At 42.7% G+C, this 11,739-nt stretch overlaps 1 long non-coding RNA gene across 1 annotated transcript; it reads left to right on the forward strand.

Annotated features, from left to right (window-relative positions):
• The first annotated feature begins 3,261 nt into the window (after positions 1-3,261).
• LOC119659674 lies at positions 3,262-3,607 on the forward strand. Its single transcript, XR_005250361.1, has 2 exons — positions 3,262-3,355; positions 3,445-3,607. It is a non-coding gene; the product is annotated as an uncharacterized LOC119659674 (long non-coding RNA).
• The last annotated feature ends 8,132 nt before the right edge of the window (positions 3,608-11,739 follow it).

The following is an 11,739-nucleotide window of genomic DNA, read 5'->3' on the forward strand; positions in this document are numbered from 1 at the left end:
GACCCCCCCCCTTAAACTCAACATACAATGATGCAACTCACTGGATGCGTGAGCGTTCATAGTTCCCACCTTTCCACCAAATTTGGTGTCAATCGCTATAACCGTTTCCGAGAAAAATGCGCGTGACAGACAGACAGTAAACCGATCCTAATAAGGTTTTGTTTTACACAATTCTTGACTCAATTATTATTGCATGTTTTGTTGAGGCTGCTGGGAGTGCTGAGTCCGCATCCACTTGATGATGGACTGGAGCACTTGGGAAGCAACTTACTTGCTCTCTTGTTGTCCACGGACTCCTCTTTTTGGGTTAAACACCCAAGTTTATCAAAAATGTTGACTGACGGTTTCGTCCAAGGCGGTGGCACCTCATCGCCCTGGTTTAGGTTTGAATTTAGCACGGATTTCATGTCAATATAATTAGCACTCATGGCGTGTTTGCGGTTATATATAAATGGAGCGATTACCACCTTTCGCTACTTTCAGCCACACTGCTCTCAGGGCAGAGGTGAGGCAGCGTCTGATGAGTTGCCTCTGCCCTGGACGAAACCGTTAGTCAACATTTTTTATTATTACATCACTATAATTGTTGTGATCATTAAGAAATACGATAACTGCGGATGTGAAAAAGAAGCTGTACCGTTCCGACTTGGCGTTAGCCTCAAATGTACTAAATTAGATCGGATAGATACAAAATAATGCCCCAAACCAACCCCAAAAGTGTACATTTTTCATAACTCGATTGTAAAAGTGTCCTCGCTCTACAATAAATAACCCCCCTCTCTTCAACTAAATTCAAAATCGACCAACGAACTCCATTTGTTGTAATTACACATTACAATTTCACTTCCTTTTAGTGCTGCAAATAATGAAATTGCAATCACAATTGTATGTTACAAAAATATTATGCAGAACACTGTCGCTCCTCCCTTCCCCCGTGCCTGGGAAAAGACCAAAAAGTGATCAGTACCTATCTAGAAATTTAACGCTTCTCAGGTGATTACATATTCTACTCCCTCTAGCGATCCATTATAACTGATGAGAAATATCGTTTACTCCACGGTACTCAAAGAAGCCATCAAAATCACGACGCATCGAAAAGCATTCTTAATGTCATTTCTCCACACTCATCTCACCTGAAAGTCATACAAATATACACTTTATTAAAGAACGAGACAAGGCAATCGCATCTGAAAAAGCAGAATTATGATTACAATCATTATCTGAGCGAAAAGTTTGGAAAAAAACTCAACTTTTTACTTGTTTTTCAAAAAGAACGCAAATATTAGCCATGCAGAAGGTTAACCTTTTGAATGAAAATATTGCTTGAGCTACGATGATTATATGGTCAAGAGACGTTGTATTGCACACAAAAAAACTATTGTGTCCCCTTCTGGTTATAATATACGTATAAATTAAAGTATATCGTTTAAACTTAGAATCGACAGGAACTTCATTTTGTTCCCTACTTCCAAATGTTCAAATCTGGCATCTGGTATTAAGTATTCTCCCAAGTGCCGGAACCTATTTTGCACTAGCACCAAACACAGTCCCAGAACATGTATGAAGTTTCCGCCACAATCTACAGTGTCCCTAGCTTACCCAATGATGGTTTAACCTGCAGTGACCAGTGAGTGTTCCCACTATGATTCGGAGGTTCTTCTTGTTCAGGTTTAAACAATCTTTCGAGCGCTTGGGTTCGTATCTCCCCATGAGCACCTTGAGACTGTTCCATTCTTGGTAGGCTCCCTCAGCCTCTTCATCTTTCAATGTCATAGTCATGAACCCATTTCCGACTCCTCAAAGTAGCTCTGGACTAACTCGTCCGCTGCTTTATTGCCCCAATGCGGCCTAGAACTCAGAGTATCCGGATCTTAGTGAGCGAGCCGAACGTGTTTTGTCTGTTAAGGCATTCCTATATCAGTTTGGAATTTACTTGGTACGACCTAAAGGCCTTAATAGCCGCTCGGCTGTCGGTTAGAATAGCAATGTTGCGCTCCCTGTAGTTCCTGTCAAGGTTGAAGGAGGCACATCAGTCTATGACATATATTTCCGCCTGAAATATGCTGGTATGCTTACCCATTGGTTCAAAATGTGATTTCTTTGAACCAATGACCACGGCGCCTGCTGTAGCAGGTAATCAATTGCTGGTTTAATCCCTTTGTCAATGCCATGCTTTCCCAGTTTGCCTTGTTGCTCCAACGTGTTTCAAACTTCTTATCGAAGTGAAAATCTGTTATCACGTTATTCCTTGGTGTTAGTGATTCGGGATGCCGCCTAGAAAGAAAATCATTTTGTCTTTGATTTAAGGAGCCCCCTGCCTCAATGGTATCCCCCCGACATGATCGACCTCCTTGCCTGCATTTGCATGTACAGGTCGAAAGGAGTCAATCCAAGAAGGACCTCTGAGGTTCCGCAGCATTTTCGGGGTGCAACTCAATTTTTTCCTTGTTATGGACCTATAAGTCATCAAAGCCGTTGTGGTATTCCGACATATGTTTTCCAGAGTAGTTTTTGGTCTAGTATGATTCCCAAATATTCGACCTCTGTTAATTTTTTAACCTCCATTCCATGTAATCTAATTGCCTTAAGTTGATCAAGCTTGCGCTTCCTTTTGAATGGTACTATATTGTTCTTGGCTGGATTTATGCGCAGTCCAGCCTTCATGAACCATTTACTGGTAATTCGCAGCCCGATTTGGATTCTGTCACATAGGCTCGCCAAATATTTAGTACCACTCATGGTTATATCTGAGCCATTGATTATCCTTTCGTTTTGCTCCTTTTACCCTTCTCAGGACCCTTCCCTCGAAGATATTGTCTAGTTTTTTGGAAGTTTGTATAAGGGTCCATGTTCTACAGTTACCAGATTGCAATCCGATCCATCTATGAATTACCGAGATACATTCATCATGGAAATTGTGTTCCCATATATCCAGCCGAAGTTGTAATTTTTAGTTCCTGTAACATCTTTTCTTAGAATTTCTATTGTATTCTATGTATATAAAATACTGTTGCAAGTGCGTTGTAATTTTATGACTCAAGAATGGGCGAACCGATTGTCACCACAAAAGAGTATGTTCCTATATTTTAGCAGATGATTTATATGAAATTTGCGGAAAATCAGTGCACGTGTTCGTCAACATCGGATTCCTCCATATAAAATGTATATGGGAAGCGGAAACAACAAATACGAAGGCGCTTATGAACATCTGCTGTATGTGTACAGTGTGCTGATGATACACAAGTCAAAAACACGCTGCAACTCATACATTGTCAAATAAACATTGACAGTCAGCTGTGAGTGATAATATTAAAATTCCTTTTCATCGAACTCCCATTGTGAACGGAAGTAATCGGTAAGACACGCATTTGATTGTTTTTTTGTACTTTATTGATCAAAAAGACATTCGCCGTGTAATATATATTTTTTTTTTTTTATTTCCAGCTACATATCATCAACTAATTAGTTTTTTGTCGATTTTTTGCTTGAACATAAAAATTGTGCGATTGGTAATGGCAAATATTTTTGTGCAATCCATGTTTTTGTAAATTGCCTCTAGATAACAAATAATTAATGTTGATTGGTGAGACTCTAAATTATGAAAACTGCTAGCCAATAGAGCTGCTGAAATATCTGAAGAATGAAACTCACGACTGGAAATAGAACGAATTAGAGCCTGTACTTTAAAAGCTGCTGAAACATGAGAAGAATAAGACCCAGGCCGAAAATACGATCGGGTTAAAGTTTTTACTTCAAGAGCTGCTGAAACATCAAAAAAGTGAGATGCATAGTTTGATAACATGCGAGTTTGAACTTCTACTTCAAGGGTCGCCGAAAGATGTCAACAACATGCGGTACGCACGACATGAATCTGAACGCTCACGACAAGCTCGAACAAGATGGAGAATCGAACCGAATAAAGCAGTATTCAATTACAATATAGATTACGAGTACAAAATGCATCGAAGGTCCTCATTCATCTAGTGGCTACATTGTGCTTACATCGTCACGCTTCTAAGATTCATTAAGAAATGCCTAGCATGTATTCCATTGGCAGCGTAACTTGCCACCACTGACTGACCCGCCAGATCCACTTCTAACTCATATTGCTCATGTTCAGAAACACAATCCATGCTTTCAAATGGCATTGTTTAAAGCGGCGAGTACGTGGGGGCGAAGTGCCAGGGCAAGTGTATCATTTGATTTGTTTACTTCTTTCAATACACAAAGAATATCCGCAGTTTTTGCAAATATACTTAAGTAGAAAAACGTCTGCCGGGTTCAACTAGTTTGATATAAATTAAAGTGTTGTACGCAAAATCAACTAGATTTTGTGTGTTTGAAACTATAATTTGGCAATTAAACATCTGACATCAAATTTACTTTTGTTTTTTTTTTTAGAGTCAACCACAATAATTGATAACTGGCATCCGAGCAGGGACCTTTCATTATTTGCCATAAGACCATAGTGAAAGGTTAATACGAGTTTATCTTGTTAACCATAAGAACAGACGATCGATCGGTTGATTTTTTTAACAAGTGTTCCTTTAAATGTGAGATCGGGAGCTTCGATTCACAATCAAGCCACCAATAAAACAACGTGGAGAGTGCAGTGGCGATTTCGTGAGAAGAAAGGAAAAATGATCTCAAGCGATTGCCAACCATTAAGAATGTGGAAGATCCGTGGCGGTGATGAAAACGGGGCGACAACCCTGTCGGCCAAACCAAAACCAAGTGGCCGAGGGGAACCTCAATAGTGATGGCACCAGGAAACGCTGTACTCACTTTGGCTTGCCGGCCGTGATGCAGTAGGCGAATGCTCCAAAGGCATAATCAGAGCGATCAGATCCGAGTCTGCACGGAGACTCATCTGAAGTGGCAATAGTCACGAAACCTCAACAGGGGTATACGGTACCATGGGAACCGGGATAGCCCCTGGACTTTCATACTTCGGGTGAACTCCTGTTGTGAGTACAGCTCGGTTGTTTGTGGTTGGCCCCCTAGAGGGAGCTTTATGGGGGTTGTTGATTATGCTCAAGCGAGAAGAGATCTTCAGGCCTCGGCGTGGTGTTGCGTTTCAACACGGGTGCCGTACTCTTTAGTTCGGTAGAGATTTAGCTAGGTCTTGCATCCATCAGTATGAATGCTAAGCCATGCACTCGGTATAGACTGGTAACGTTGTTGCTTGTCACAACGGGACTCTGATTATGGTCAAAAAATCAATCCGTGTTTTAAGAAGACTGTGGGATTAGGGCTCCACGACAGGTACCCACGTAAAAGACTCAAGGACTCACTGTCAGCGCAAGTCGAGGAAGCAATAAAACGAATGAAATCGGGGAAAGCTACAGAACCTGGCGAGGTCGCATCAGAGCTCTGGAAAGCGAAGAACTGGGACCCAACACTGGCTCAGTGAATTCTTTAATCGGGGCATTCAGGAAAATAGTACACTATCTGATTGGCAAGAAAGTATCATAGCTCCAATTTGGAAAAAGAAAGGTAATCCAGCAGAATGTTTAAATCACCGTCCGATCCGGTTACTATCCCATACCATGAAAACCTTTGAACGCATCTTGACAACCGTTTTCGCGAAATCGTTGAAATAACCGTGAATCAAGCCGAATTTGTCAAGAACTGCGGAACTACTGACGCAATACACGCTGCGAGGTTACTCATGGAGAAACACCGTGAGAAGCATCGCCCTCTTTACATTGCATTTCCGGATCTAGAGAAAGCATTTGACCGTGTGCCACACGAACTCATCTGGTATGCTCTACGACAACACTGTCTGATCCGGTTACTTTCCCATACCATAAAGAATTTTGAACGCATTCTTGGCAACTGTATTCGCGAAATCATTGAAATAACCGGATTTGTCAAAAACTGCGGAACTACTGACGCAATACACGTTGCGTGGTTACTCATGGGGAAAGACCGTGAGAAGCATCGCCCTCTTTACATTGCATTTCTGGATCTAGAAAAAGTGTTTGACCGTGTGCCAAACGAGCTTATCTGGTGTGCTTTACGACAACACTTAGTGCCAGAAGAACTCGTGCACTTGGTTCAATTGCTCTACCACGATCCGAAAAGTAAAGTTTGAAGTGTGGCGTGTGTATCAAAACCGCTTCGTATCTCTTTTGGTGTTCATCAAGGAAACCTCCTGTCACCACTCCTCTTTGTTCTTGTTATGGACATTGCCATATGGGACATCCAACGTCCAGCGCCTAATACATTGCTTTATGCTAATGTTTTCCTAGCATCTAATACCAAAAATGATCTCAAGCAGCTTGTCTAAAAATGGAATGATTGCCGACAACACGGTCTCCGATTGAATCTGAATAAAACTGAATAAAAGCGAAACATACCCAATCAATGTCAGCGGCGGTGACCTGCTCAGAACTGAGCGATTAAAATATCTTGGGTCAATGCTATCAGCCAATGGAGAACTGCGTAATGAAATTGCTTGATGCATTAACGCAACCTAAACAAAGTGGTGTTCTTTGTGATCGACGTATCAACGAACGTCTCAAATTTGAAATTTATCGCAATGTCGTGGCACCGATCGTAGGAAAATTGCGTGCGTGGCGCCTTCGATGGTATGGTTACGTAATTCGCACCAACGAGGATTCACTTGCCAAGATTGGTTTGAACATTGAAGTCGATGGTAAGCGACCAAAACAACGGTGGCTTGATACGTTGAATGGGGATTTAAAAGCCACGCGATTGCATCCAGAAGCTAAAGAAAAAGAAGATTAGCTCAAATAATAATTCTTGGCTTCAGCAACGCAAAGTATTATACAATGTGGATAATTCTTTTGCTGGCGCTTAAATACATTTACCTCAATATTGCAAGGCTTTTTTCGCGACCCAGAACCCAGCAAGCAATACGTGTGGAGCAATCGCACCAGGCACGGAAGTTTTACCAACAAGTTAACAGGATTCGTTTTAGGAATGTTCGTTTTAGGAATGAAGGGGGTCCTAAGTCCGCATCAACTTAATGCAGGACCGGACCAATTGAAGAGCAACTTACTCCTTCTAACAGGATGAATCCCTATACACCTCGAAGTTCATTCCGTGATAAGGAGAGAAATCTGATTTCCGACAGAATGGACATATTGGAGCAATGGGTTGAGTATTTTGATGAACTGCTCAACAACTAGAATATCGACGAGTCTTAGGTTCCGTCAACTGAAGATGACGGAAAAATACTGCTACCACCAAGTATAGAAGAAACAGTCTGTGCAGTCGAACTGCTTAAATATAGAGGCGACCAACTACACTAAGCAGTTCATCAACTTATACTCAAGATGTGGGACGGCGAATCAATTCCTGACGATTGGCAACGAGGAATTATCCGTCCTATACATAAAAGGGGAGATATCACGAAGTGCGGCTGAGTGCTATTTATAATTCTCAGCGATCTTGCTAGGTCATACAGCTACATCATTGGCCCATAACAAAGAAAGCTCACTCCAGGCAGCAACAGATCAGATTTTCTCTCTGCGGCAAGCGATGGAAAAACTATTGGAATATGGCCATCAGTTGCACCAGCTTTTCAGACCCTGACTAATTTGCGAGGCCAGATAAAAGCAGCAGGATCACTCAATGCCATTCGACATCAACAACGATCTAAGACAAGGAAATTCACTATTGCACACCCTTTTTAACCTGGCCCTGGGAAAAGTGTTCCGTGATGCTGTGGCAAATGCGACAGGCACCATTCTTTTTAAGTCCACCCAACTACTGGCCTATACCGACGATATCGATATCATAGGAAGAGCGACCCAAGATGTACAAACTGCCGTCTTCCAGAACTAGCAGGCGGCGCGAGATCTTGGGCTGCACATCAACAAAGGCAAAACGAAATATATCGTGGCAACGTCAGTACCAAAAACCAACCAACCATAAAATCGCACTGGTCAAACGAGAACAATAAAGATAGGAGACTACAACTTTGAGATTATGTGATAATTTTTCCAATGTAGGGTCGAAAATCACAACCGATAACAGCTGTGACGATGAAATCCGCGCAGTCATTGGCTGCTCATAGAGCCTAGCGATCACAGGGTAGTATAGGTCCCAGGGCGAAACATGGATTGGTACCCACGATGGAGCATAAAACCTGGGAAATTCCTGCTGAACCAACACCAACAGCTCTACTACCAAATCCTATCTCCTGGAAGTTCTTTTTTCATGAAAAACTGCAGACGGAGAAGGATGAAGGCGAGTCTCCCGCGCCTAAAAACCGGGCAAAATGTACGAACTGGTCCTCCAAGTTGGGGGTTGGGTAGGGCCGACAACCGTACACAGAAAATCAAAGTTACAAAGGCACGGAAGGAGCCTTGGACAGAATGAATTTCAAAACGATGAACCCGGCAACGACAATGTAGTAACGATTTGCGCATTTTTTCATGGAACGTGCGCCCCATGTATAGACCGAATGCTGCTGAGCAACTAGCCGATACCCTGTCCCAATATAAGGCTGATGTAACAGCGTTGCAAGAGATGCGCGGGACAGGGACCGGTTTCCTGAAGAAGAGCCGCTACACCTATTATATATATTATAGCGGCAATCCAGTGAACCATGTGCTAGGAGTAGGTTTCTTAGTCAGCAAAAAAATGAAACCTACTGTTATCGGCTTTGAAAATATGAGCGAAAGGCTTTACACTCTGTGTTTGCGGGGCAAATTTAAAAATGTAAGCCTCATAAACATTCACCCCCCTACAAAGTCGGAAAAGGATACCTTCTACGAGGCAGTTGAGCGGACTCTCGAAACCTGTCCCAAGCATGATATTTGATATCATACTTGGAGATTTCAACATTCAAGTAGGGACGGAGCCCGCATTCAGGGGATATGTCTCCTCCCGTAGCTTACATAGGGATACCAATGATAACGGACTACGGATTATTCAGTTAGCACTGAAGAACATATAGGGGGCCAACATAGACTCGATGTCCGGATAGCTGAGTGGTTAGATCGATTTTACGCAAAGTGAGTTGCGCTTCCTTTATACTTCCTTTACTATGCCCTACAAGGCTATCGTACGGAAGGTTGCGGTTCAAATCTCACTGGTGGCAGTGGGATTTGTATCGTGATTTGACGTCGGATACCAGTCGACTTAGCTGTGAATGAGTACCTGAGTCAAATCAGGGTAATAATCTCGGGCGAGCGCAATGCTGACCACATTGCCTCCTACAGTGTATTGTAGTGTACCGTTGCGGTCTTGAATAAAGTGCTCTAACACACTTCAAGCCCCTGATCCTATATGGATTGTTGCGCCAACGATTATTATTAATATAAACTCGAACCAGTATCTCGTTGGCATTATGCTTCGAGTTTGAATTACGACACCACCTACAATTTCCTCTGACAATCAGGTGAGAGCGAATACTGAAGCCATTCACAACACAGCCCTCAGTAACACCTATAAGGGAGAAATGGATGCCGCAATAACCTAAGCTAACAGATGGCGATGGAGATGAAGCATCAATAAATTATCTTCTCAATCACCTGAACAATGTTATCATTGATACGGCCAAAAAGATACTTGGCCCCAGCCGCAAGAAAAGTCGAATCGGCTGGTTTGTCGATGAATGTAAGTTAGCAACGGAACGGAAGAATGCCGCATACCGAATAATGTTGCATTCTCAAAGAAAGCGGGCACGCGCAGAGACTTATCACGGACTCCGAACAGCGGGGTACCAGGCGGTCCCCAGTTTCAAATAGCCTTGTCCCGGAAAAAAGGGGCTCCGCCGAGATCGACCTATTTTCCCCGATAAAACTGAGGTCATGGCAGCCAAGAACAAAAACCTTTTAAACAAATACAATTAAACCTCGATCGTCATGACCCAGCCCCGAGTGAAGGGGCAACCCTAAGTTCATCGATGGACAACCTGAGTCTAGACAGTAAACTAAACGAAACTAATGGGACAGCGAATCAATGCCTGATGACTGGCAACAGGGTATTATCAGTCTCATACATAAATAGGGAGATATAACCCAGTACAGCAATTATAGGGGTATCACGTTGCTGAGTAACATCTATAAGATATTCTCCTCTATCTTGCTAGGCCGGATAGCCCCATCCGCCCAGAACATCAAAGCTTCACTCCAGGGAAATTAGCAACAGATCCGATTTTTCTCTCTGCGGTAAGCGATGGAAAAACTGTTGAAATATGGACATCAGTTGGATCATCTTTTCATCGAATGTACACGGCCATGAGAGAATTCGGTATCCCAACGACATCGATAAGACTGACTAGGGTTGACCCTGACCAATGTGCAAGGCCAGATAAAAGCAGCAAAATCACTCTCTAGACCATTCAACATCAACAACGGTCTAAGACAAGGGGATGCCCTATCATGCGTCCTCTTTAACCTGGCCCTGGAGAAAGTGACTCACGACGCACATGTAAATGCGAGAGGCACCATCCTCTTCAAGCCCACCCAACTACTGACCTACGCTGAGGATATTGACATCATGGGAAGAGCAACCCGAGATGTACATTCAGATCGAGCAGGCGACGAAGTCCATGGTAACAACGTCAGCGCCAAAAGCAAAACTGAAAGAACGAACAACATTGAATCGCACTGGTCAAACGAAAACAGTGAAGATAGGAGACTACAACTTTGAGACTGTTGACAATTTCTTCTATCTAAGGTCGAAAATCACAACCCTTAACAGCTATGACGATGAAATCTGCGCACGGTTTTTGGCTGCCAACCTATTTCAGCTTACAAAAACTGTTTCGCTCGAAACGTCTCACCATAGGGTCAAAGCTCTTACTGTACAAGACAATGATCTTGCCAGTCCTCATGTATTCCTCGGAGACTTTGGTTCTTAGCAAGAAAAATTGCGAACTCTTGGCCGCGTTCGAGAGAAGAATCCTCCGAAAAATTTTAGCCCCCTACATGAGGACCGTCTGGTCGTGGATAAAATCCGGCTCAACAGGTTGCGGTGGGCCGGTCACTTAATCCGCATGGATAAGGATGATACAACCCGGAAAGTCTATAACGGTAATATCTATGGTAGAAAAAGAACATCAGGCAAACCCTGCCTGAGATGGAGCGATGGTATAGGTCAGGACGCCAGACAGCTTTTAGGGATATCGAATTGGTGGACCTCGCCGCAAAACCGGGATGTCTGGAGATCCTTATTAAGGCAGGCCTAGACCGGATATCGGTTTTTGCGCCGTTGATGATGACAAAATTTTTGTATACAAAGATTTATATTATTGAATTAAATGAGTAATAAACGCATTTCTAGAGAGAAAAGTAATGCATTGTCTCCATTGGTCGTGGTATAGCTTACAGTTATGTAGAAATAAAATTTGTTGATACAATCAAGAGTAAAATTTAACTTGAAAATTTGTTGGGTTACGAGGAAAGTGTAATTTGAGGAGAGAAATGGACGCAGAAGAAGAGACTAAGCTTCTTCTGTTCCTAACTTAGTTGTCGCGTTTCAGAATCATTTGCATTGAATTTTTTCCTCAGATTTCAAATTTTTTTTGCATACTTCAACGAACGTATTTTTGATGTTAACAATGGATATAATGAATTGCGCCCACTTTTGGTTCTTAGTGTCTTACAAATTGTGGGGAGGTCCGTCGCCGCCCTATTGCGAATAAAGCGCAGTCAACGCCATTCCACCAAAGTCTCAATGCGCGCAAATGCTTCGCAGAAATAGCACAAGCCCGGGCTGTTTGCACTAACAGTTATCTCTCGATGCCTCCACTTTTTC

This window comes from Hermetia illucens, chromosome 6, assembly GCF_905115235.1.
Source record: "Hermetia illucens chromosome 6, iHerIll2.2.curated.20191125, whole genome shotgun sequence".
NCBI classification, from domain to species: domain Eukaryota; kingdom Metazoa; phylum Arthropoda; class Insecta; order Diptera; family Stratiomyidae; genus Hermetia; species Hermetia illucens.